Source organism: Saccopteryx leptura, chromosome 1 (genome assembly GCF_036850995.1).
Source record: "Saccopteryx leptura isolate mSacLep1 chromosome 1, mSacLep1_pri_phased_curated, whole genome shotgun sequence".
In the NCBI taxonomy this organism is placed as follows: Eukaryota; Metazoa; Chordata; class Mammalia; order Chiroptera; family Emballonuridae; genus Saccopteryx; species Saccopteryx leptura.
Genome location: NC_089503.1, coordinates 312,270,124 through 312,297,887, shown reverse-complemented (window position 1 = coordinate 312,297,887; position 27,764 = coordinate 312,270,124). Strand labels below are relative to the sequence as shown.

Sequence of the window (27,764 nt, the reverse complement as noted above, 5' to 3'; positions counted from 1 at the left end):
TTTGTACCTGGGTGAAAAGATCCTGGGATAATATCAAGATTGAGATCGTTGTCAAGCCATTTAAGAAGTGTGGCATTTAAATGCCATAGAAGGAATTGAGAACGAGGCAATATATGAAGACAGTGATTCATCATCAAACACAGATGAGGACAAGCTAATGGATGGAAGTTTGACAGTAATGAGGTGTTGTATGAATTTTATGATGAATAAAAACTTGAGTTCAATAACTTTATGTAATACTTTTTTTTTCCAAATTTCGTCCCCAACATTAAGGTGCATCTTATACATGGGAAAATGCGGTATATAACATTCTGGAAAAGGCAAAACTACAGGTACAGAAAACAGACCAGTATTTTCTCCTGAATGGGAGCAGTAGGAGGAGTGGACTACATAGTGACAGAAGATAATTTTTTAGGGTGATAGAACTGTATCTCGACTGTCTTGGTAATTGCGTGACGTATGTATTTGTCAGAGCTTGCAAAACTACACACCAAAAGGGGTGAATCTGTTGTATTAAAGTATACCTTAATAACATAAAAGAGGAAACAGTATGCTTAGTGAAATAAGCCAGACACAAGAGTATAAAAAGAATTCCAATTATGGGGACTAAAGAAATATTGATACAATTTATGATCTAACATTAAGGTAAAATACGATAATAGAATAAAGCAGGTATATCCAGAAATGTGTATGCCACCTAGTCATTCATTCCCTAAATACTTCCCTAATACATATTATGTGCTAGGGCAACAATGATTTACAAGCTAGAGGAGGGAAATCAAACAGAAAATAAATAGATGGATAAATAAATGATAATTACAGAGCATGGTAGGTGCTATGAATAAAACAAAAGGCTGATATGATATAGAATGCAGGGAAGAAATCTATGAGGTGGTATTCAAGAAGTCATGGGCAGAAGGAACAGCCAACCTAAAGGCTCTGAGATAGGGAAGATCTTGGAGGAACAGAAAGGAGCCCAGTGTAACTGAAACACAATAAACAAAGGGGGCAATGGTAAGAGGAAATTGGAGAGGCAGAGGCACCCAGACCACCAAGGGATTGTAAGCCAGAGTGAAGGATTCAGAATTTAATGTCAATGGGAATCCACAAAAGGGTCCTAAACATGGCAGTGGTGTAAACTAACATGCTTAAAAATTACTTTGGTTGCTGTGTGGCAAATGGCTTATAGAGATACAAGAGTGGATGCAAGGAGACAAGTCTGAAAGGGCAAGGGCCTAGAAAGAGATGATGGGGCGTGAGGTTAACAAGGTGACAGTGGAGGTGAAGATAAAGAGATGTAAACAGATTCAAGATATAATTAGAAGTAGAACCAACAGCCTTGCTCCTGGGTTGGATGTGGAGAAGAGAGAGAGAGGGAACAACCAAAAGCAAAGTCTAGGTTTCTGTTCTGAACTCCTGGATTTATGGTGATGGCATTTATTAATATGAGGAAGAGGAGAAAGAAGCAGGTTTAGGCAAAGAGGGAGTTAAGAGTTGCAGGATAATTTAAATGTTGCTTAAAAATCCAAGTGGAGATGTTAAGGTGATTTGATACACAAGTTGATATCTTCAGGGAGATGCAGAACTAGGGATACAAATTTGAGAGTCTTTCAGTCATTTATCCAAGCAACAAATATTATTTGAGCAACTGCTATGTGCCAGACACTGTTACATGTGCTAGGGACATAGCAGTAAAACAAGACATACCAAGTTCTTGCTGTTGTGAACTGCAGTTTCCTCATCTGTAAAATGGAGATGACAAATGATAAAATGTAAATAAATACATATCACATAGTATGTGCTTAATAAATACTAGCTATTAATATTAGTGACAGACAAAACAAATTTACAGTGAAATAAGGCAGAGAAGGACAAATACCATAAAATCTCACTCATATGTAGAATAAAAAAAAAAAAAAATGAAAAAATCCAAGCTCATAGATATAGAGAACAGCCTGACCTGTAGTAGTGCAGTGGATAAAAATGTCAACCTAGAATGCTGAGGTCACCAGTTTGAAATGCCAGGCTTGCCCAGTCAGGGCATATACGAGATGCAACTGTCTAAGTTGATGCTTCTTGCCCCCTCCTTTCTTTCTTCTCTCTCCCTGTCCTCTCTCTAAAAATCAATAAATAAAATCTTGCCTGACCTGTGCTGGCCCAGTGGATAAAGAGTTGACCTGGTATGCTGAGGTCGCTGGTTCAAAACCCTAGGCTTGCCTAGTCAAGAAAAATATGGGAGTTGATGCTTCTGCTCCTCCCTCCTTTCTCTCTCTCCCCTCTCTAAAATGAATAAACCTTAAAAAATAAATAATCTTTTTTTTTTTTTCTTTTTCTGAAGCTGGAAACGGGGAGGCAGTCAGACAGACTCCTGCATGCGCCCGACCGGGATCCACCCGGCATGACCACCAGGGGGCGATGTTCTGCCCCTCTGGGGCGTCGCTCTGTTGCATCCAGAGCCATTCTAGCGCCTGAGGCAGAGGCCACAGAGCCATCCCCAGTGCCCGGGCCATCTTTGCTCCAATGGAGCCTCGGCTGCGGCTGTGGGAGGGGAAGAGAGAGAGAGGAAGGAAAGGGGGAGGGGTGGAGAAGCAGATGGGCGCTTCTCCTGTGTGCCTGGCCGGGAATCGAACCCAGGACTCCTGCACGCCAGGCCGAGCTCTACCAATAATATTTTTTTAATAATTGAATCACTCAATTAAAAAGAAATTTTTTTAATTTATTCATTAGAGAGAGAGAGAGAGAAAGAGGGAAAGAGAGAGAGAGAAGGAGGGGAGGAGCAGGAAGCATCAACTCCCATATGTGCCTTGACTAGGCAAGCCCAGGGTTTCGAACCAGTGACTTCAGCATTCCAGGTTGATTGCTTTATCCACTGCGCCACCATAGGTCAGGCAATAAGTAAAATATTAAAAAAAAAAAAAAAAAAAAAAGATACAGAGAACAGATTAGTGGTTGCCAAAAGCAGGGAGTGGTGGGGGGGAGAAATGGGTCAAGATACAAATTTCCAGTTATAAAATAAATAAGTCACGGAGATATAATGTATAGCATGGAGACTAGTTATTAATACCATATTGCATATCAGAAAGTTGCTAAGAAAGCAGTTAGAACTTCTCACCATTAAAAAGTTTTTGTAACTATGTAAGGTAATGTATATTAACTAGTCTTATCATGGTGATCATTTCACAATGTATACAAAGACTGAATCATTATGTTGTGCCCTGAAACTAATATAATGTTATACATCAATTTTAAAAAATTGTGAGATAAAAATACATTTATCTGGCTGGTTGGCTCAGCGGTAGAGCGTCAGCCTGGCGTGCAGGAGTCCCGGGTTCGATTCTCGGCCAGGGCACACAGGAGAAGAGCCCATCTGCTTCTCCACCCCTCCCCCTCTCCTTCCTCTCTGTCTCTCTCTTCCCCTCCCGCAGCCGAGGCTCCATTGGAGCAAAGATGGCCGGGGCGCTGGGGATGGCTCTGTGGCCTCTGCCTCAGGCGCTAGAATGGCTCTGGATGCAACAGAGCGACGCCCCAGATGGGCAGAGCATCGCCCCATGGTGGGCATGCCGGGTGGATCCCGGTCGGGCGCATGCGGGAGTCTGTCTGACTGCCTCCCCATTTCCAGCTTCGGAAAAATGAAAAAAACAAAACAAAACAAAAAAATATATAAATAAGAAAATTTCAGAGTAATAATAAATAAGTACTATAAAATAATACAGAATAACTTACAAAGTGACAGGTAGTGGCAGAAGGGCTATTTTTGATAGGCAGTCAGGGAAAGCCTCTCTGAGGAGCTAACATTTCAGCTGACACCAGCTCTGACAAGGAGCCAGCTCTGTGAAGACCTAGAAGGGCAGCCTGAGCAGAGGAAACGGCTCCTGCAATGTGGGCCTTAAAGAACAAGAAGAGCTTGCCTGACCTGTGGTGGCGCAGTACATAAAGCATCAACCTGGAATGAATTAACTTGGGATGCTGCTAATGTGGAAATGTCAAATAGGCAATTGTATATATGAGGATTGAGCTCACCAAAATCAGAACTGGAGATGTGAATTTGGGAATCTTTGGACTAGATGTCATGGTTGAGGAGAGAATGCAGAGGAAGGGGCCTGGGACCAAATCCTGGAATTTTCCAACATTTAGAAGTTAGGCAGAAAAAAGAATCAGAAAATATAATTTGAGGAGCAGCCAGTGAAGGAGAAGGAACACTCATAATGTGTGATGCTGTAGAAACCAAGAGAATAGAGTATTTCCAGAGGAGAAATGATCATCTGCATCACATCTCACTTCTAGGTCAAGTAGTATGAGGACATTGGTTTCGCAACAGCTGTTGGTGATCTCAACAGGAGCTCAGGTTTTTAATGGTGAGGGTGTAAGTCTAACTGGAATGGGTTGAAGAGGGAAGAGAAGAATAAAGTTATCAGCATCAAGATAGTACATGATTTCTTAACCATCTGGAATATTATAGATAAATGGTGAAGGTAATATAAAAATGAGTATGACTGGGTTAGGTGGTAGGAGTATGAGTTTATTAGTCTAAATTTTTAATGTTTTTTTCCTTTCTTTTTCTTAGAGAGAGAGAAAGGGACAGACAGGAAGGGAGAGAGATGAGAAGCATCAACTCATAGTTGCGGCACTTTAATTGTTTATTGATTGCTTTCCCATATGTGCCTTGACTGGGGGGCTCCAGCCAAGCCAGTGACCTCTTGCTCAAGCTGGTGACCTCGGGGTTTCAAACCTGGGTCCTCAGTGTCTCAGGCTGACACTCTCTATCCACTGTACCACTGCCTGGTCAGGCTAATTTTTTTTTTTTTTTTTTGAAAAAGTATAGAAATTCTGTGTTTAAAAATAATTACATCACATAAAAAATATACATGAATGTTCATAGCACCATTATTTGTTATTTTAAAAAATTGACTTTAGAGAGAGAGGAAGGGAGGGAAAGAGAGAGAGAGAGAAACACTGATCTGATCCTGTACGCGTGCTGATCAGTGACCGAACCCACAACCTAGGTGTATCAGGATGATGCTCTAACCCAGTGTTTTTATTGATTTTAGACAGACAGGAAGGGGGGAAAGAAAGAAGGAGAGACATGAGAAGCATCAACTCATAGTTGCTTCACTTTAGTTGTTCATTGATTGCTGAGTCAGTGACTGCTTGCTCAAACCAGTGACCTTGGGCTTCAAGCTAGTGACTTTTGGGCTCAAGCCAGGACCTTGGGATGTCAATGATCCCGTGCTCAAGCCGGTGACCCCACACTCAAGCTGGCAATCTTGTAGTTTCGAACTGGGGACCTCAGTGTTCTGGGTTGCTGTTCTATCCACTGCGCCACCACTGGTTGGTCAGGGCCATAGCACCATTATTTATAATAGCCTAAAAATGGAAACAATTCTAATGTCCCTCAATGGAGGTACCAATAAAAAAAATGTATATATCCATGTACTGGGCTTTAAACAGCCATAAAAAGGACTTAAGTATTGATAAATGCTACTACATGGATGAACCGTGAAAACATGAAGCCAGAGACATTTATATGATTCCCTTTACATGAAATGCCTAGAATAGACAAATCCATAGAGACAGAAAGTAAATTAGTGGTTACCAGGGGCTTGAGGGAGATGAAAAGAGGGAATGACTGCTAATGGATATGAAGTTCCTTTTTGGGATGATAAAAATAATCTGGAATTTGGCCCGACCTGTGGTGGCAGAGTGGATAAAGTGTCAACCTGGAATGCTGAGGTCACCAGTTCGAAGCCCTGGGCTTGCCCAGTCAAGGCACATATGAGAGTTGATGCTTCCTGCTCCTCCCCACTTCTCTCTTCTCTAAAATTAATAAATAAAATCAAATAAATTAACAAAAAAAAATATTCTGGAATTTGACAGTGACTACACAGAAAACCTCTGAATTTTATACTTTAAAAGAGTGACTTAGTGCCTAACCAGGTGGTGGTGCAGTGGGTAGAGCATCAGACTGGGACGCAGAGGAGCCAGGTTCGAAACACCCAAGGTCGCTGGCTTGAGTGCAGGCTCACCAGCTTGAGCATGGGGTCGCTGGCTTGAGCATGGGATCATGGAAATGACCCTATGGTCACTGGCTTGAAGTCCAAGGTTGCTGACTTGAGCTCAAGGTCACTGGCTGTAGCCCCCCCTTCAAGGCACATATGAGAAAGCAATCAATGAACAACTAAGGAGCTGCAATGAAGAACAGATGCTTCTCATCTCTCCCCCTTCCTGTCTGTCCCTATCTGTCCTTCTCTCTGTTTCTCTCACTGTCTGTCACACACACAAAAAAGGTGACTTAGTGGTACATAAATTATATCTGTTCTTAAAATTACAGTAACTGCAGCATAGTAGAATATTGAGGCATAAGAATGTGTTCTTGAGTTTTTTCTGAAGTCCACAAAAGAAGCCGTAAACTTTAAGCACCCAGGTGGCCTCTGTCTTCCCTGGTCTTTCCCTGTCACAGCTACTATTTATCACCTTAAATATCCATCTCCTCAGGGGACTTTATGTGTATACAATGCCATGGAAAACAAAACAAAAAATAAAAAGGTATAAACTATTAGAAATAGCTTATTTATAACTGTGAAAATAATCCCTGTCTCTATCATTGGTAATTAACACTTTACTTAAACTGCTCAGCATGTATGTGACATAATAGCAACCTGTGAAGTCAGGAACTCCATAAGGTAAAAAATCTGTTACTTTAGCTTTTAAAAGACTATAACAAGTTTCCCCCCAGGAGTCTAAGTAATCAATGGAAAAAGAACTGACAACACTGAGAACTCGGTTTCCAAGCCATTGTTTTTGTTTTCTTTTTAAAGTCTATAACAAAATCCCCAGGTGTGTGACTTCACATGGGGTGGCTGTTACTTTCTAAGACACTGAAAGGAAATCCTTTCCCAAAAGCAAAAGCCTCTAAAAGCAGTTTAAAAGAAAAGAGACTGCCTGACCTGCGGTGGCACAGTGGATAAAGCATCAACCTGGAAGCACTGAGGTTGCCGGTTCAAAACCCTGGGCTTGCCTGGTCAAGGCACATGTGGGAGTTGATGCTTTCTGCTCCTCCCCCCTTCTCTCTCCCTCTCTCTCTCTCTCTCTCTCTCTCCCCCCTCCCTATAATGAATAAATAAAATCTTTAAAAAAATCTTTAAAAAAATTAAAAAAAAAAAAAAGAAAAGAAAAGAGACGGCCCTGGCTGGTTGGCTCAGTGGTAGAGCATCAGCCCAGCATGTGGAAGTCCTGGATTCAATTCCAGGTCAGAGCACACAGGAGAAGTGACCATCTACTTTTCCAACCTGCCTCTCCCCTTCTCCCTCTGGTCTCCTCCTGCAGCCATGGCTTGAATGAGCAAGTTGGCCCTGAGCACTGAGGATGGCTCCATTGCCTTGCCTCAGGTGCTAAAATAGCTTGACAGCCAAGCAACAGAGCAGTGGCCTCAGATGGGCAGAGCCTCAGCCCCAGACAAGGGTTGCTGGGTGGATCCCAGTTGGGGTGCATATGAGAGTCTCTCTGCCTCCCTGCCTCTCACTTGATTTAAATTAAAAAAATAAAAAATAAAAAAAGGAAAAGAGATGCTTACGAACCAGGAGACCAGAAAAGTACAACAATCTAAGATAGGCTTTAAGAAAAAAAAAATGCTATTTCTGAATCTACTTATACAGAAATGGCTTCATGTGCCCTAGGTTTTCTCTACTGCCCAGGCAATTGGTCCCCAGCCACAATCTGAGCTGGGGTCAGGTGGGACACTGACTTGTTCTTTTCCACTCACAACACACCAAGATGCAAACACAAATGATATACTGAACTTAAATTGTAACAGGATAAATTTAAACTACAGTTCAGGAGAAAATCTGGCTTATGAACAAAATCACTGGGTTTATCATAGAGGAAGGAAGTTCTGCACACTCCTCTGAGTTCCACAATTATACTAATGTGACAACATTAATAAAAATAAAAAATATTTTTTAAATTCTGCCACAAGTTTGCCACCCCCAATAAGTCACATTTTCTTCTCTCTTTTGGATTTTCTCTACATATATACACAGTTCTCATATTATAGATTATAGAATTTTATTTTTTTTTGTATTTTTGAAGTGAGAAGCAGGGAGGCAGAGAGACAGACTCCCGCATGTGCCAGACAGGGATCCACCTAGCATGCCCACTGGAGGGCAATGTTCTGCCCATCTGGGGCATTGCACCATTGCAACCGGAGCCGTTCTAGCGCCTGAAGTGGAGGCCATAGAGCAGGGGTTGGGAAAGTTTTTGGCTGAGAAAGCCATGAACACCATATATTTTAAAATGTAATTCCGGTGCCTGACCTGTGGTGGCGCAGTGGATAAAGCATCGACCTGGAATGCTGAGGTTGCTGGTTCAAAACCCTGGGTTTGCCCAGTCAAGGTACATATGGGAGTTGATGCTTCCTGCTCCTCCCCCCTTTCTCTCTCTCTCCTCTAAAATGAATAACTAAATAAAAATAATTTGAAAAAATGTAATTCTGTGAGTTATACAACGATCTGTGTACGTTATGCATTATCCAATAGAAATTTGGTGTTGTCCCAGAGGACAGCTGTGATTGGCTCCAGCTACCCGCAACCATGAACATGAGCGGTAGGAAATGAATGGATTGTAACATAGAATATTTTATATTTTTTGTTTGTTTGTTTGGTTTTTTGGGGTTTTTTTTGTATTTTTCTGAAGTTGGAAACGGGGAGGCAGTCAGACAGACTCCCGCATGCGCCCAACCAGGATCCACCCGGCATGCCCACCAGGCAGCGATGCTCTGCCCATCTGGAGCGTCGCTCTGTTGCAACCAGAGCCATTCTAGCGCCTGAGGCAGAGGCCACAGAGCCATCCTCAGTGCCTGGGCCAACCCTGCTCCGATAGAGCCTTGGCTGCGGGAGAGGAAGAGAGAGACAGAGAGGAAGGAGAGGGTGAGGTGTGGAGAAGCAGATGGGCGCTTCTCCTGTGTGCCCTGGCTGGGAATCGAACCCAGGACTCCTGCACGCCAGGCCGACGCTCTACCACTGAGCCAACCGGCCAGGGCCTAACATTATTTTTTTATTAAAGATTTGTCTGCGAGCCAGACGCAGCCATCAAAAGAGCCACATCTGGCTCACAAGCCATAGGTTCCCAACCCCTGCCACTGAGCCATCCTCAGCACCTGGGCCAACGTTGCTCCAATGGAGCCTTGGCTTCAGGAGGGGAAAGGAGAGGGAAAGAGAAAGGAGAAGGGGCAGGGTGGAGAAGCAGATGGGTGCCTCTCCTGTGTGCTCTGACCAGGAATCGAACCCGGGACTTCCACATGCCAGGCTGATGCTCTACCGCTGAGCCAACCAGCCAGGGCAAAATATTTTTTCTTCACAGAACATTAAACTATTAGCATTTCTCTAATAACTATACAGCCTTTATAGCCATATGTTCTTACGTTCTATAATTTACTAATCTGGTCATCTGTCAATATGATATTAAAGTATCTCAAAAGCAATTTTTGTAAAAATAATGCTGTGAGAAACTTTCCCTCTAAAGATTTTTCAGATAACATTAACACACCTGTGTCATTTGGGAGATAATTTGGATTTTTAAAATATGCCTTTTCTACTTTTTTATTTAAAATTTTTTTTTAATTTATTAATTTTAGAGAGAGACAGGAAGAGAGGAGGGAGAGAGAAACACCAATTTGTTGTTCCACTTATTTATGCATTCATTGGTTGATTCTTGTATATGCCCTGACTGGGGATGAAACCCACAATTTTGGTGTATTGGGATGATGCTCTAACCACCTGAGATACAGGGCAGGGTTGCTTTTTTATTTAGTGTCAGCTTTGTAAACAGAAATATAAGATGAAGTCACAACAAATGATTGGTATTGGAGTTTAATATCATGCCAGTTATATATGAAGCAAGGCAATGAACCTAATAACCCCTAAACTTAAAATTGTATAACACAATGGAAGACTATTTTAATAGTTTCAGATTGTTTCCCAGAAGAGTTCGTCTTTGTTTGGGAAAATATCTTGATAAATTCCTTAAAAGTGGAAGCACACTTTGAAGGTATAGATTAGAAGAATGGAGAGATCAATTGCCTAGCAGAAGAAATCAAGAGAAATTTGCAGATAGGGGAGAACAGAAAATAGAGGTGGCCTGGACTATAGAGGGAAGGGGAAGAGAAGTCTAAAGACAAGGTAAGAAGCTGCATTCTACACAACAAAGTGACCTGGGAGACATTAACTCCCTGTGTGGCTGGGTTTTGGCAGGCCTTGGGCATGGGGACTAAATGCTTCTTAGGAAAAGAATAATCCGCTTGACCAGGTGATGGCACAATGGATAGAGTGTTGGATTGGGATGCAGAGGACCCAGGTTCAAAACCCCGAGGTCGCTGGCTTGAGCATAGGATCATAGACATGACCCCACGGTCACTAGCTTGAAGCCCAAGGTCACTGGCTTGAGCAAGGGGTCACTGGCTCTGCTGTAGTACCACAGTCAAGGCACATATGAGAATGCAATCAATGAACAACTAAGGAAACCAAGGAGTCACAATGAAGAATTGATGCTTCTCATCTCTCTCCCTTCCTGTCTGTCCCTATCTGTCCCATTCTCTCTCTCTCTCTCTCTCTCTCTGTCACACACACACACACACACACACACACACACACACACAAAGAAAATAATAATCCTGCCCTGGCCAGACAGATCAGTTTGTTAGAGCATCATCTGAAAGTACAGATATTGTGGGTTTGATCCCTGGTCAGGGAACATACAGGAACAGATCAATGTTTTGGTCTCTCTCTCCCCCTCTTCCTCTCTCTAAAACTAATAAACATTAAAAAAATAAATAAAAGAACAACCCCAAACCCCATTATTGTGTTGTTTCAAGGTAAAATCCCTTTGTCATTCCATATCTTCAGTAAAGCCTGCCATACTCTAAGAGCCTTGACCCGTGACTGGGTAGACTAATGAATGGAAGGGATACCAAGTTCCTGTGCTTGGCTCCTTGTGCTCCCTCTGCTTGTAATGCCCTCCTCTTTACCTGACTTCTCATTCTTCCAAGGCTCAACCCAGGCATTTTTTTCTCCAGGAAGCCTTCTCTGACACTCTCCCACCTCTGGCTGTGTTAAGGGCTCCTATTCACTCTATAATATATCATACAACCTATTTATAACATAGTCAGCTTAATAATAGGTACCATTCATTGCAGAGTTTCTAAGTGTCAGGAACTCAAATAAGCAAAGCTGTATTAAAACATTTACAGGTCCTGCCCGGCCTGTGGTGGCGCAGTGGATAAAGCATTGACTTGGAATGCTGAGGTTGCTGATTCAAAACCCTGGGTTTGCCCAGTCGAGGAACATACAACAAGCAATCAATGAACAACTGAAGTGAAGTAATTATGAGTTGATTCTTCTTGCTCTCCCTCACCTCTGTAAAATCAATAAATAAAACCTTAAAAACAAAAACAAACAAACAGAACAAACACAGGCCTTTTGGTCTAGCAATTTCTACTTCAGGAAATTTGTCCTACACTTCAGCAAAATGATTTATATACAAGGACACTCCTTACAACATTGCTTGAGATAGCAAAATATTAGAAAACCTAAATATCTATGAATAGGGACCTATATAATGGAATAGCATGCATCTGTCAAAAAAGAATGGGTTAGTTATTTATGGATTGATAGGGAATGATCTTCAAGATACATCACTAAGTGAAAAAAGTAAGGTGCCAAACAGTGAGAAGAATGATAAACATTTGTGCCAAAAAGAGGAAAATTTTCACATATGTAAGAGGAACTGGGTGGCAAAGAGATTTTTTTTTTTTGTATTTTTCTGAAGTTGGAAACGGGGAGGCAGTCAGACAGACTCCCGCATGCTCCCGACAGGGATCCACCCCGCATGCCCACCAGGGGGCGATGCTCTGCCCATCTGGAGCGCCGCTCTGTTGCAACCAGAGCCATTCTAGCGCCTGAGGCAGAGGCCATAGAGCCATTCTCAGCGCCCGGGCCAACTTTGCTCCCATGGAGCCTTGGCTGCGGGAGGGGAAGAGAGAGACAGAGAGGAAGGAGAGAGGGAGAGGGAGGGGTGGAGAAGCAGATGGGCTCTTCTCCTGTGTGCCCTGGCCGGGAATTGAACCCAGGACTCCTGCACGCCAGGCCGACACTCTACCACTGAACCAACTGGACAGGGCAAAGAGATTTTTTACTTAATACCTTCTTGTACCTTTTGAATTTTGAACACTTCCAATTTATTACCTATTCAAAGAAGAAATAAAGGTAAACATGAAAAAAAATTAAAGGTCTTTAGTTGGCCATAGAATAAAAAAGATTAAGGTACTCCTCACTCTGCTAATTCAACATTAAAATAAAAATAGGTATAAGGAAGCTCAACAACATTTAGATTTTTCCCAAGATGACTTTTGCTATGTTTGTATAAAATGTCCAATGTCAAGTTCTTTCCATTATCTTTTTATTTTGTGTCTGCTTTATTAGTGCCCTTAGCATATGCTTGATTTACTAAGAAATCAATCCAGCACAGCTGATGTTCCAATGAAGACGTTTTAGTTCTTACTACACCTGACCCCTCAGTAGCACCTAGCCCTTTCCAGGGTTTGCAAGTGTCATGACCCTTTGGCTCTCCTTTGCCTTTTTGGCTGCTCCTTCTGTGCCTCTTTTCCAGCTTCTCCTCCTCTGCTGGTTCTGGGTATGCCTAATATTCTGCCCAAGACTGTCCTCTAGTTCTTGGCTATCTTGTTCACTCTCATGGCTTCAAGTAACACCTACAGGCAGATGACACTGATTTCTATCTCCAGGATACATTTTTCTCTGAACCTCAGGATGGCACATACAACTGCCCACTGGGCCACTCCTCTGCATTCTTCAAATTTATCCTACTCCAAAACTAAGCCATCATGATCCCTCATGAACCTCACCCTTCTTCAATGGTCCCTACCTCAGGAAACTGGCATTATAACTTCCCCACCCATCCTCTCCAGCCAGAACCAGGCTTTATGGCTTATGGGTTCTCCTTCACCCTCTCACCTACACCCCTTAACAATTAGGCTATTCCCAATATATATATAATTTTGTGACAGGGAGGGAGGAGAGAGAGAGAGAGAGAGAGAAACAGAAAAAAGGACAGATAGGGAAAGCGAGAGATGAGAAGCATCAACTCAGTTGCAACTCCTTAGTTGTTCATTGATTGCTTTCTCATATGTGCCTTGACGGGGGGGGGGGGGGAGGCTACAGCAGAGCGAGTGACCCCTTGCTCAAGCCAGTGACCTTGGGCTTTAAGCCAGCGACCTTGGGCTTCAAGCCAGCCACCCTGTGCTCAAGGTGAGCCTATGCTCAAGCCTGCAACCTCGAGGTTTCGAACCTGGGTCCTCTGTGTCCGAGTCCGATACTCTATCCATTGTGCCACTGCCTGGTCTGGCAGGCTATTCCTAATATTTTTTGAACTTCCTTTTTTTCTTCAACCTGTTGCTATTTTAGTTTGGGTTGTCATCATTTCTTACCATTATGGTTATTACAGGTCTCTCAACTAGGATTCCTTCCCATCAAGTCCCTATCTATTCTCCATAGCCAGAGAAATCCTTTTAAAATGCAACTAATTATTTCCCTCTCTTTAAACTTCTTTTTCTTCCCTCTGACTTTAAGAAACAGTGCCAATTTGTTAACTTGGCTTATAAGGGCCTGTATGTGCTAGTAGTTTCTGCTAACCATTCTAGCATCATCTCTCAGCACCAACCTCTCATTTGCCCTCAACACATGCTCTATCCTCCAGCTACGGAATACTTCTTTCAGACCTTGCAAGCCACCTGCTTTCTCTCAAAGCATACTGCTAAATGAAGCAATTACTCCACATTATGTAAAGAAATATTGAATCTTGACTCTTGGGCCTCAACAAACACCATAATAAGACAGCTAGTGGTACTAATCTTCTAAAACTGACTCCCTGCTCCAGTCACCCATCATTCTTGTTAAAAACATATTTATTATTCACATCACCTTTTATCTCCCTTGGTGCCAAAGACATATGAAGTAAAGACCCACTATATCATCCAAATTTCTCAACTGCCTCTCCCAAAATTGGCATCAGCAGAATGACAAAATGACTCCAATAATCAACTCTGCCTTGAGCTCCACTCCAGCTCCTGCTCCCAGACTTACAGCTAGGACTGCTTTCCCTTCCCTGAGTCAATATTTCCTTTGTGACCAGAGATAGACAGTGTTCTCTCAGGTAAGAGTTAGGGGTGACTGTGCAAGGCAGAGCAGACTATGGAAACACAGACCCCAGAAACAGAGACCTCACCCCAGAATCCCACAAGCCCAGGTAGGGCTCCCCTTTTCCTGCACAGCAGTACCAGTTAAATAAAGCTCTGCTGTGCAGACTTCTGAACCATACTGTTCACTCTAGGTCTTCCTGTAAAAATCATCCAAGGTAATCTGGTTACCTCCCTGAGTCCCTTCCAGGATCATTCTCCTAAGTTTACAGTCTGGCAGCACCTGAGTGGTGACAAGGAAGCAAAAGCAAGCTACTGCATGGAGCTTCTGTCATTTCCACTATCAGGGGTGGCGGGGCAACAACCTCCTTCTAAGGAAGTAAAAGTGAAACAACAAATAATGGTTAGCTAACTGCAACTCTACATTCAGGTAGCTCTGAAAAATAGCAGGCAAGAGTTTTTGAAGAAAATGAATCTCCTTGAGGGCTGAATGGCAAAAAAAGCCAGTGAGAAATTTATATTTAAAGTTTTATATTAACATAGGAGTTTATGGCACTGAAAATGTGATCATAAATATAGTTAACAAAGTCCCTATTCCTAATATAATTAAACCATAGAAGTCTATAAACTATCTTATCTTTAAGTCATTTATTTGCCTATACCATCTATACAATTGCTGGGGATGTTTCAATTGCAGGTAAGAAAATAACTACATAATAACCCTAAAGTATGACAATCCAGTCCTATTTACTTTGTGGCAGTGAATGGACTGAGGTATTAGAAGGGAGGTACCAAGGAAAATATTTACTGAGCATTTACCACTGAACTAAGAAACCGGAGAAAACCAGGGCTCAGAGATGTTAAGCACTGCCCATATTAAACAGCAGAAATCTGTTTTCGAGCAATGTCTATATCTTTATTCTTTTAAGGGACACTTTGTACACTACGTGTTTCAGACATTGAAGATAAACTTCAGGTCTTCTCTGAGATTTATTTATTTATTTATTTTTGTGACAGAGACACAGAGAGGGACAGATAGGGACAGCCAGACAAGAAGGGAGATGAGAAGCATCAATTCTTCATTGTGGCTCCTTAGTTGTTCAATTGATTGCTTTCCCATATGTGCCTTGATCGTGGGGCTACAGCAGAGCAAGTGACCCCTTGCCAGTGACCATGGGGTCATGTCTATGATCCCACGCTGAAACCAACAACCCTGTGCTCAAGCTGGATGAGCCCATGCTCAAGGTGGCAACCTCGGGGTTTGAACCTGGGTTCTCTGCATCCCAGTCCGATGCTCTACCCACTGTACCACTGCCTGGTCAGGCTTCTGTGAGATTTCTCTTCTCTTCAAGTTAAAGTTATATTCTTTTTTGTTTTAATTTGATTTGATTTTTAAAAATGTTTTTATTTGTTGAGTTTTAGAGAGGGAGAAAGGAGGAAGGGGGAAGGGGAGAGAGAAACATTGATTTGCTGTTCCACCCATTCATGCACTCATTGGTTGATTCCTGCATGTGCCCCGACAAAGGTTTGAACTCACAACCTTGATCCATCAGGACAAAGCTCTAACCAACTGAGCAAGCCAGCCAGGGCTCAGGTTAAATTAGTTATTTTAACTATTTTCTAGGGGTGACATGGCCTCATGTCATGTAACAAAGTTAAGGGAGTCTCAGAGGCAAGCCACAGAAACTGACTCGGGTAACAAATTATGTAATATGGGAATGCATTGAAAGGATATGAAATAGGACACAAAACTGAGGAAAAGCTGAAGAATTAGGCCTTTGAGAACAAAAAACAACAGCCCCAGCATATATATATTAGGAATAAATCCATAGTTGATGAAGAAGCTGTTGACTTGTCACTGTGTCATTCAGCCTAAGATTCAAATTAAATGAGAAACACATAAATTTGCCTAATCTGGGTCATGGACCCACTACCTACTTAAGTGTTTCCTCAAATCAAAATTGAGTTGCTGTTTTCAGAAAACCTGGACTGTATGCTGGGCAGGCCTAAACAATATATATCTACTAAACTCTTAAAATATGATGCCTCATATTTAACATAAAAATCTAGATGTGAAAAAAAAAAAATCTAGATGTGGCCTGACAAGTGGTGCTGCAGTGGATAAAGCCTCACTGAGGTCACTGGTTCAAAACCCCAGGTATGCCGGGTCAAGGCACATAGAGGAAGCAACTACGAGTTGAAGCTTCCCACTCCTCCCCACCTTTCTCTCTCTATCTCCTCTTTCTAAAATGAATAAATAAAATCTTTTAGGCCTGACCTGTGGTGGCGCAGTGGATAAAGTGTCGACCTGGAATGCTGAGGTCGCCGGTTCAAAACCCTGGGCTTGGCCCTGGCCAGTTGGCTCAGCGGTAGAGCGTCGGCCTGGTGTGCGGGGGACCCAGGTTCGATTCCTGGCCAGGGCACATAGGAGAAGCGCCCATTTGCTTCTCCACCCCCCCCCCCTTCCTCTCTGTCTCTCTCTTCCCCTCCCGCAGCCAAGGCTCCATTGGAGCAAAGATGGCCCGGGCGCTGGGGATGGCTCCTTGGCCTCTGCCCCAGGCGCTAGAGTGGCTCTGGTTGTGGCAGAGCGACACCCCGGAGGGGCACAGCATCGCCCCCTGGTGGGCAGAGCGTCGCCCCTGGTGGGCGTGCTGGGTGGATCCCGGTCGGGCGCACGCAGGAGTCTGTCTGACTGTCTCTCCACGTTTCCAGCTTCAGAAAAATACAAAAAAAACCCAAAAAACCCTGGGCTTGCCTGGTCAAGGCACATATGGGAGTTGATGCTTCCTGCTCCTCCCCCTGTCCTCTATCTCTCCTTCTCTCTCTCTCTCTCCCCTCTCTCTCTAATAAAAATGAATAAATAAAATCTAAAAAAGTAAATAAAGAAAAATTAAAAAATAAAATAAAATAAAATCTTTTAAAAATCCAAGCCTGACCAGGTAGTGGTGTAGTGGATAGAGCGTTGAACTGAGTGAGACAGGGAAGACCCAGGCAGGTTCGAAACCCCAAGGTCTCTGGTTTGAGTGCGGGTTCATCTGGTTTGAGCAAGGCTAAGGTCGCTGGCTTGAGCAAGAGGTCACTTGGTCTGCTGTAGCCCCCAGTCAAGGCACATATGAGAAAGCAATCAATGAATAACTAAAGTGCTGCAACAAAAAAAAATTGATGCTTTTCATCTCTCTCCTTTACTGTGTCTGTCCCTATCTATCCCTCTCTGTCTCTGTAAAAAAAAAAAAAAAAAAATCCAGATGTGGAGGAGGAACCAGATATGGAGCCAGCGTACTGCCTTCACAGTTGCTGTATGACCTTGGGCAAATGACCAAACTTATGTGTCATTTTCAATCTGTAAGAAAGCGATGGTTCCAACAACATATTGTGCTTATGATATCCAAATTAGAAACTGTGTATACTTTATAAACTCAAAGTCAACTATAGTATCCAGCACTTATGGATTGCCTGTCAGACGCATTACATAGATTTTATTTAATCTTCAAAAGAACCTTATGAAGTAGGAGGTTATGAGCACAAACATGGAGTCTGACTACTCACGTTCAAATCCTATTTCCACCACCTACTGTGTAGCCTTGAGCAAGTTACTCAGCATTTCTGAGACTGTCTCATCATCTTAAGTGGGTGTAATACTAATACTATAAAGCAGTAGTCCCCAATCTTTTTTGGGCCACGGACCAGTTTAATGTCAGAAAATATTTTCACAGACCAGCCTTTAGGGTGGGACAGATAAATGTATCAAGTGATCAAGACAAGCATCAAGAGTGAGTCTTAGACGGATGTAACAGAGGGAATCTGGTCATTTTCTTTTTTTCAAATTTTACTTTTATTTATTCATTTTAGAGAGGAGAGAGAGGGAGAGAGAGAGAGACAGGGGGGAGGAGCTGGAAGCATCAACTCCCATATGTGCCTTGACCAGGCAAGCCCAGGGTTTCGAACCGACGACCTCAGCATTTCCAGGTCGACGCTTTATCCACTGCGCCACCACAGGTCAGGCCATTTAAAAAAAAATAAAACATCGTGCCCTGGCCGGTTGGCTCAGTGGTAGAGCGTAGGTGTGGCGTGCAGGAGTCCCAGGTTTGATTCCCGGTCAGGGCACACAGGAGAAGCGCCTATCTGCTTCTCCACCCCTCCCCCTCTCCTTCCTCTCTGTCTCTCTCTTCCCCTCCTGCAGCCAAGGCTCCATTGGAGCAAGGTTGGCCCGGGCGCTGAGGATGGCTCTATGGCCTCTGCCTCAGGTGCTAGAATGGTCCTGGTTGCAACAGAGCAACGGCCCAGATGGGCAGAGCATCGCCGCCTGGTGGGCATGCTGGGTGGATCCCTGTTGGGCGCATGCGGGAGTCTGTCTGACTGCCTCCCCATTTCCAACTTCAGAAAAATACAAAAAAAAATACAAAAAACAAACAAACAAAAAAACCATCATTCCAACTTAAATATAAATAAAACAGAAATAATGTAAGTTATTTATTCTTTCTCTGCGGACCGGTACCAAATGGTCCACGGACCGGTACCGGCTCGCGGCCCGAGGGTTGGGGATCGCTGCTATTATAGAGGGTGGTTGTGAAGATGGAGTTAATTTAAGTAAAATTCTGTGCTTAGTAAATACTCAATAAATATTAGCTATTATTATGAGTGCTGGTGGTAGTAACAGTAATTATTCCAATTTTACAGAAAATGAAATTGAGGCATTGGGAAGTTTATATTGAAGTTTAAAGTGGTAGAACCAGAATTTGAACTTCACTGTTAGGTGCCTGGAATTACTACACTCTACTGACATCAAAAGTTTTAAACACACATGCGTGCACACACACACAGTACCATTTGGACTTTAACCCTAACCTCTAGTCACACAAATTAAGGATATTTACAAATGACAAACACAAGAAAAGGGAAATGATCTGTTGTTTCATGTCTTTAGAATGTTAGCTAGAAGGCTAACTAGATATCTAGAGAGGGCAGGGAATTGTCTTATTTTGTTTAAAAAAAAAAAAAATCTGTTAGCCCTAACTGGAAATCAGGCCCTTCTCAAAAACAAGCCTTTTGATAACTGGATTGGTGCATTCAATCTATTTCTGATGTTACTCTAATTTTTTTTAATGTTATCCTTATTGATGAAACTATTTAATGATTGCATTCACATCAATTAGCAGGAAAAAAACATATATACAAAACCTATATCAAAAACACTTAGGAATGTTGTTTATAACTGGAAGAGAGGCATAATGCTGGAAATGAAGACACAGGTAACAGTGCCTATCGAAATGAAGTCAATGTCTCTTTCCTCATTTATGAATTGTGACCATAGGCAACAAACCTAATTGGTTAAAAAGAGGGGGAGGTGATTATATGTATACTATTCAAACAATAGTGTCTTCAAAATTAGTTCACAAGCCACATTGAAAGTCAGCCTCATTTTTTTCAGTCACATAGTACTACTACGGTACTAGGTACCTTTGAGCAGATAAAATATATTATGCTTACTTTGTTAAAGATGGCACTGCCCACGTGGAAGCCCATCGCCCAGGTGATTATATTTGTTGCCCTTCCTGCTTGGGATGGGTGTGATTATATTAATGTGTGTTGGGGCAGGCTGTGGGCAGGCAGGATCCTTGTAGCCTGGGGCTTGGTTTTGGGAGTAAGCCTTTCCCACCCTTTTGATGTAGGGTGGTGCACTCTCATGAGGAATCCCATTATGCCTCAGATAAGTGACTTTGTATCAGAGACTTCTTTGTTTGTATATTGGATTAAAGGTTTGGATTTCTACACTATACAGTGGGGATGACCAGGAGCTTGCTCTCTCTGGGTTCCTGAGATTAGCATTAGAGAGGAGAGCAGAGAAAGGCCACGTAGAGGTGGCCAAGAGAAGCAGCCAAGATGGCAGAGTGTTGAAGGAGAAGCCAGTTTGTGCAGAGTTTGTGCAGAGAGGAGATGGGGAACAGAGGTGAAGGAGACTGGTGAGGTTAGAATGTAAGGTTGGTGGATAATGGAGGATGGTCACTTGGGGAACTCAGACCCGCGAACTTTGACTGGGACCATCCACAACCAAGCGCGCCAAAAAAAGCTTCACAGGAACCCTTTGGAAAAAAGCAACCATCTGCCAGCCAGTGAGATTTCACCACGTCATATTAGCTCAACTTCCCTAGAGGGACCCCTTTAAATATCTCCCACGCGGTTTAATCCTTGCAACTTCCCAGGCCTCCATCTTTCCTCGGGGCCAGGGAACCTTGCCGGGCGGGATGTGCACTCTGTACTCAATAAAGCCTTTTGTTATTCCACACTTGGTGGCTCTGAGCCCCATTCCTTCCTTCTCCGCGGGGAAAAATACCTTACATTTTGGTGCTGAAAACCCGGGAGGAGTTAGAAGTCCGCAAGGACCACTCCTCTTCCTCATCCCCTCCGAGAAAGAACCAGGATCTCCGACCTTCCACCCACTTCGGCGCACGGTGCGGTAAGTCCCTTGCCTCCGCCTTCCTCTCAGTTTTTTCCTGAGACTCCCTGTCTGAAACTGTAACTACGTCAGGGAAGTCTTTTCCGTCCGTCTGACTGCGTGTGCTTCGGTTACGTCTGGAGCATATCCACTTTACCTTTTCCGTCCGTGGCCAGACCTTGAGTTTTTAGGACACTAATACTCAAATCTGACCACTCCAAGGACTGAGGGCGGCCGTGGGGGCACAGGAACCTCCCTCCCTAAAGAAGAAGAAACTGTTCTTCTCCGCTGTGGCCAGGCCACAGAACCCACTCAATTAGCCTCCTGAAGGGACTTTCGATGTTAACACCCTCACCAATTTAACTATCACCAAAAAAGCTGGGAACTGATTGGAGATCTCTTACATACACAGCTTCTAATTATTTGCGCACCCGTCCTTAATCTCTGTGCCGCCTGTTCCACACCACGCAGGCCTTTTTCTGGCCAGAGAAACCTCACCTAAAACCTCCACTCCTGATCTTTCCTTCTCCTTGGACTCCCAACTCTCTTTCCCTCCTGCCTGACCCCCGGGGGCGCCTCTCTCTCTCTCCCTCTCTCCCTCTCTCGGGACTTTTCTCTGGTCCCTCTGCAGACCTCTTTTGTGCTCGGGTGTCTTCCCTCTGAGAGCCTCCTCCCCTCCCTTTTCAAACACCTGTTTCTTATTCACCACTACCATCTCTTTCTCCTCCCCTGCTGGCCAGGTGCCCCTCCCTTCTCCACTGTGCTCTTAAACCCCTCCTCCGTCAGGCCATTCTCAGCCTGGCATTGACTCTTACACTGGTTTTCAGGACGTCCAACCCCAATTTCCTTGCAGGAAGTTCTGGCCCTGTCCTGCCTTTGGCTCCAGTGTTTCCTGAGGGATCTGGGTGCCGGGCTCTGCATGAGCCCTCCTCCTTTTATTCTCAACCCCCAAACCCCTATCCGGAACCTGTGAACACGGCATTTAAAGTTTTTAACGGTCCCAACTAGTAGAAACAGGCCAAGGCTGTTCGCCAGGCCCACATGCAGCAAAAGGTAATGCTCCAAACCCCAGCTCTTGTGGCAACCCTGAGACCAGCAGAGCCACCAGCAGCTTGCTTTAAGTGTGGCAAGCAGGATCATTGGTCCCGGCAGGGCCCCTGCCAGCAGCTGCCCACTGAGCCCTACCCTGACTGCAAACTGCCCAGTCACTGGCGGAGCGATTGCCCCTTTGGGCAACAGGTTTTTCCTCAGCGCCTCTACGTGGAGGACAAGCCGCCTGAATGGGAGGCCAATCCAGCCAGGTGGGCACATCACTTGAACTCCTAGGACACGGCTTGGACTCGGAGAACTCAGGGTAATGCTGCAACTAGTGGGTAAGTCCATCTCATTTCTTGTGGACACGGGGGCTGCCTTCTCTGTTTTGCCATCACACTCTGGACCTCTAGTTCCCTCACAGGTCTCGGTTATGGGAATGGATGGGACCCCTTCCTTTCCCCTTTTTACGCCACTCCTGACATGCAGTCCTGCCTCAAGCTTGCCTCCTTACAGGACCACTGGCAGTCAGAACCACTGGACTCCATCCATCTCCAGCTCATCAAAAGGCTGGACCCTGAAAATCCCCCTATTACTTCTCCTTTTTTAAAAATCCTTACAGGACCGCATCCACAAAGTTTCTCCAATCACGACCACACAGATATTCCTCCTGACACCCCTCAAAGCCACCACCTTCCAATCTTCCCCTCCCCACGACGCCCCTAATCAGCAGGAAGTAGCCAGATGAATAAATGGTGCCCCTTTTTCTATTTAACACAAAAGGTCAGAATGTAAGGTCGGTGGATAATGGGGGATGGTCACTTGGGAAACTCAGACCCGTGAACTTTGGCTAGGACCGCCCACAACCAAGCGTGCCAAAAGAAGCTTCACAGGAACCCTTTGGAAAAAAGCGACCGTGAGATTTCACAGTCAGTGAGATTCAGTGAGTGCCAGCCAGTGAGATTTCACGTCATACTAGCTCAACTTCCCTAGAGGGACCCCTTTAAATATCTCCCACACGGTTTAATCCTTGCGACTTCCCTGGCCTCCATCTTTCCTCGGGGCCAGGGAACCTCGAGGTGCGGATGCGCTGTACTCAATAAAGCCTTTTGTTATTCCACACTTTGTGGCTCCGAGCCCCGTTCCTTCCTTCTCGGAGAGGAAAAATACCTTATAAGAAACCTTTGATTCTAGGAAACTCGGATAACTCAATGGCTTCATGAGCACTGAATGAGTGGGTTTTGGAGTCCAGTGTGTGTTTTTACTTGCCCGCCGGGTGCAAGCTAAGATTAAAGCTAATGGCCCATCAGTTCTTGGCTCTGTTGTTTCATTACCTACCATCTGTCCGAATCCAATGCGAACCTGCATGGGCCAGGCGGCTATGATGGTGGCCGTAGCTACTAGCCATACAGTACCTACCATGTGTAAAACACATTCTAGGTAGTGTTTGTTCAAAAAAGATTTATTGATCTCCTACCACTATTCTAGGAGATAGAGGTGAGGTGGTGAAAAAGACAGACTCCACTTTCATATAGCTTATATTGTAAAGAGGTGGTATAAAGAAAAAATTAAGGATCAATTCCCAGGTCTGTCAGACTCTAAAGCCTACTGTGTATTATTTCAAGTATATCATCTCTCACTGGCAAGATACAGCTTTCTCCTAAAAGTCCATACCCAACCCCTGGCCAGGTAGCTCAGTTGGTTATTGCAGTCCTAAGGTTGCGAGTTCAATCCCTGGGCAGGGCATATACAAGGATCAAATAATTAAATCATAAGTCCAACAACAAATCGATGCCTCTCCCTTTCTCTAAAATCAATCAATAAAAACAATTTAAAACTTTTAAAAAATATTTTATTTACTTTAGAAAGAAAAGAGAGAGAGAGAGAGATGGGGCGGGGGGTAGGAGCAGGAAGCATCAACTCCCATATGTGCCTTGACTGGGCAAGCCCAAGGTTTTGAACCAGTGACCTCAAGGTTCCAGGTTGACACTTTATTCACTGTGCTACCACATGTCAAACCAATTAATAAATGTAAAAGTCCACACCTAAGTATGCAGGTCCAACATCACTGTCTGATGTTGGCAGTCAGTGTCACTTTCTTAGTAAAGTGTTCTTTCCCCAACTCCCAAGAGCAAACACTGCTCCATCAGCAGTCAACACATTACATTACATGTATGAATTTCTTTTTCTCCCTCATTAGTCCCCAAACAGGTCAAGAATTATGTTTTGGCCTTTTTGTAAGTCTAGAAGATAGGACATACAGTAGGTATTCAATAAGTGGTTGAAAAAGTTCGTAAGAGCAATTTCAATAGAGTTGAGGGTGGAAGCCAGACTACAATGAACTAAGAAGTAAAAACAAGAGAAGGGCCTGACCTGTGGTGGCACAGTGTATAAAGTGTCAACCTGGAAATGCTGAGGTTGCTGGTTCAAAATCCTGGGCTTGCCTGGGCAAGGCACATATGGGAGTTGATGCTTTCTGCTTCTCTCCCCTTCTCTCTCTCTCTCCCCTCTCTATAATGAATAAATAAAATCTTTAAAAAAAAAAAAGAAGGGTGGGAAATGGTAGTAGTTTAAAGGAGAAATGTAACCACAGTAAAGCCTTATACTTTTTTAAGAATGAGAAACATGCCTGACCAGGCAGTGGCGCAGTGGATAAAGCGTCGGACTGGGATGCAGAGGACCCAGGTTTGAGACTCCGAGGTCGCCAGCTTGAGCGCGGGCTCATCTGGTTTGAGCAAAAGCCCACCAGCTTGAACCCAAGGTCGCTGGCTCCAGCAAGGGGCTACTCGGTCTGCTGAAGGCCCGCCCGTGGTCAAGGCACATATGAGAAAGCAATCAATGAACAACTAAGGTATTGCAATGCGCAATGAAAAACTAATGATTGATGCTTCTCATCTCTCTCCGTTCCTGTCTGTCCCTATCTGTCCCTCTCTCTGACTCTGTCTCTGTCTCCCCCCCCACCAAAAAAAAGAAAGAGCAGGTAGCTCAGGTGGTTGGAGTGTCACCTTGATACAACAAGGTTGTTGGTTCGATCTCCAGTCAGGGCACAAAGAAGCATAAACCAATGAATGCATAAATAAATGGAACAATAAATCTATGTCTTTCTCCCCCTTCCTCTCTCTCTCTAATTAAAAAAAAAAAAAAAGAGCATGAGTGTTAGAGTCAGACTTGAAGTTGAATCCTGGCCTTGTCACCATAACTATAGGCAATTCACTGAACTTTTGTACTTCAACCTATATATAAAATAATACCCACATTTCACAGTGACAATTATAGCAGTTGGCAATAGAAGACATTCAATAAATATTATCGATGACTATTACTATGTGTGGAAGCCTAGACTATGGTTCTAACTCTCCCATATAGCTTGTGCTTCAGTCCAGATTTCCTGTCTCAGTCTGTGTGTAACGTGTGACAGCAAAGAAACAGGATTCTTATATCTTCTGTGAGTACCACCCTCTGTGCTATTTCACTTCCTTGTGAGTCAGCATGAGCTCATGAATGGCTGCTATGGAAAATAACTGATGTTACCAGCTGAGGAACAGAGACAGCTGGAGGATAAGCAAATGAAACTAAAGTTAGCCCTGGCTGGAGCTATCCGCGGTTGGTTTGAGCATCATTTCTATGGGCAAAGATTGCGGGTTTGATCCACAGTCAGGACATGTAAGGAAGAGATAGATGTTTCTGTCTTTCTCTCTCTCTCTCTCTAAAATCAACGTTTAAAAAAAAAGAAAAAGAGCCTGAACAGGTGGTGGTGCAGTGGATGGAGCAGCGGACTGGGACGCTGAGAACCCAGGTTCGAAATCCCAAGGTCACCAGCTTGAGCGCGAGGTCGCTGGCTTGATCAAGGGGTCACTTGCTCTGCTGCAGCCCCCCAGTCAAGGCACATTTGAGAAAGCAATCAATGAACAACTAAGGAGACTAAGGAGCCGCAACTAAGAACTGATGCTTCTGAAACTTCCTGTCTGTCCCTCTCTCTGTCTGTCACAAAACAAAACAAAAAACTAATGTTAAATAATCAAATGTACAAGATTTTGGGCTCCTGTCAAAAGTATCATTGAGAACTAAGAAGAGACAAAATAAGAACATAGAGAACATCAAGTTTCTAAGCCAACAGGTGTTCCCAGCATCTGCTCCAGGCACAGAAAGATGGCTGTATAAGAGATGATTCTCTCCTGAGTTCCTTTCTCAATATTTCACCATAAAGTCAGGTTCATTTTTGTTAGGTACTACTCTCCTTTATGAACTTTTCTGTTAACCTGACAAGATCCCAAATTCATTAGGTCAATATGCTCTTTTTTTTTGTATTTTTCTGAAGCTGGAAATGGGGAGAGACAGTCAGACAGACTCCCGCATGCGCCCGACCGGGATCCACCCGGCAAGCCCACCAGGGGCGTCGCTCTGCCTCGACCAGAGCCACTCTAGCGCCTGGGGCAGAGGCCAAGGAGCCATCCCCAGCTTCCGGGCCATCTTTGCTCCAATGGAGCCTTGGCTGCAGGAGGGGAAGAGAGAGACAGAGAGGAAGGAGGGGGGGTGGGGTGAAGAAGCAAATGGGTGCTTCTCCTATGTGCCCTGGACGGGAATCGAACCCAGGGCCCCCGCACGCCAGGCCGACGCTCTACCGCTGAGCCAACCGGCCAGGGCCTGCTCTTTTATATTTAAACAGTTTTTGTTCACAGCCTTTTAAAATTAATGCTCTGGGCCTGGGTCATATTCATTTGTTATCCGTTATGTGATTAACAGAAACACCACCTCTGCTCTCCTAGATCCCACATTTCCATGCTTAAAAAGGAATACTAAAACCCAGGTTAATGTGACAATTAGTGATGAAAAGCCTACATGCACTAAAGATTATCAAAAGACAGGAAAGATATCAACCTTTATTTAGAATCAATTACAAACTAATCATGGAGAACAGAAATAAATATGTAAAACAAAGAAGTTATAGCTATAGTGTTTAGAGTTCAGAGTGAACTGGGAGAGATGAGGAAGAAAAGATGTAGGAAACATATGTGTATCTACAAAGAATCACAAACATAATCACAAAAGCTACAAGGTAAACAAGTCAAAGTTGAAAATCCAGTTTTTTTCAGTCTGATTAGGAACCTGAATTTACGAAGAAAGAATCAGACAGAAAGGTAAAGAATATTCCAGACACCTGTAAATACCCTACTGAAAAACAAACAAGAGCCAGCAACCCACCACAGATATCATCGGCGGCACAGACTGGAAAATACGATACAGTCACCCCTTACTGAAGAGAAACTTTTAAAATATACCCCCACCTCCATGAGAAGCATTCTGGATCATTCCACTAAATATGAGAAATTTCCAAATTCCAATCCTAATCACTCTGGGTGATCCTGACCAACACATGCCTCAATTTCCCCAAAGTTAAAACACAAACAATATTACAGTGTTCAAATTCAAAGCCTCAGCCTGAATCGGAATCTGTGTCCAGACCCCGGACCCGCTTCCTTAACGCCGTCACAGTTTACACGTGAGGAAGTTTGCTGCTTTAAATTGCTCGAGGCAGCCGTTCTAACAAAAAAATAAAAATTAAAAGGCCCTTCCCTCGCATTTGGTGCAGTTTTTGTAAAACTCTTCCCACCTGCTGGAGGGATATATACCTGGGCTCGAACCCCCCAGGCAGTTAAGCTGGGGCACCGGCGGCCCCAACTCCGCGCTAGGCCCAGCTGAGCCCCCTGGGGGTGGGGGTCCAGTCTCCCGGAGGCCGCCCCCGCCCCGGGTGCAGACGCCAAGGCTCGCGGGTGGGAGCAGCATCACTGCCCCGCATGCCCCGCACCCTGACGCGAGAGCCCGCGCCTGGCCGTCACCGCCTGGGACCCCAAATTACGCGTCCGGCCGGGCGGTGATTCTTCCACCTCAGCCCGTCAGTCATTCGGTCAGTCCACAGCCAACCCCGCGTCCCCGCCCGGAGGGCATGCGTGGGGCCTGGGCCCTGCAGACCCACCCAGTCCCGCTGACCTCTCGCTTTGCACTCACTCGCCCTACAGAAGATGTCCAGCTGCCCCGCTGCCTCAAGTCCCGCCACCTCAGTGCCAACCCAGATCCGGCTTACAGCTCCGCAGCTCGAAT

The 27,764-nt window shown here is 44.2% G+C and overlaps 1 protein-coding gene across 2 annotated transcripts in view; it reads right to left on the bottom strand.

Moving 5' to 3' along the window:
• SGSM3 (small G protein signaling modulator 3) overlaps positions 1–27,764 on the bottom strand; it is a 58,391-nt gene extending 30,627 nt beyond the window's left edge. The window contains exon 1 of one of the 2 annotated variants that reach the window (XM_066358484.1): positions 27,672–27,764. The gene's annotated coding sequence lies outside the window, so the exon portion shown is untranslated. The remainder of the gene's footprint in view (positions 1–27,671) is intronic. The other variant, XM_066358483.1, reaches the window with a different exon arrangement.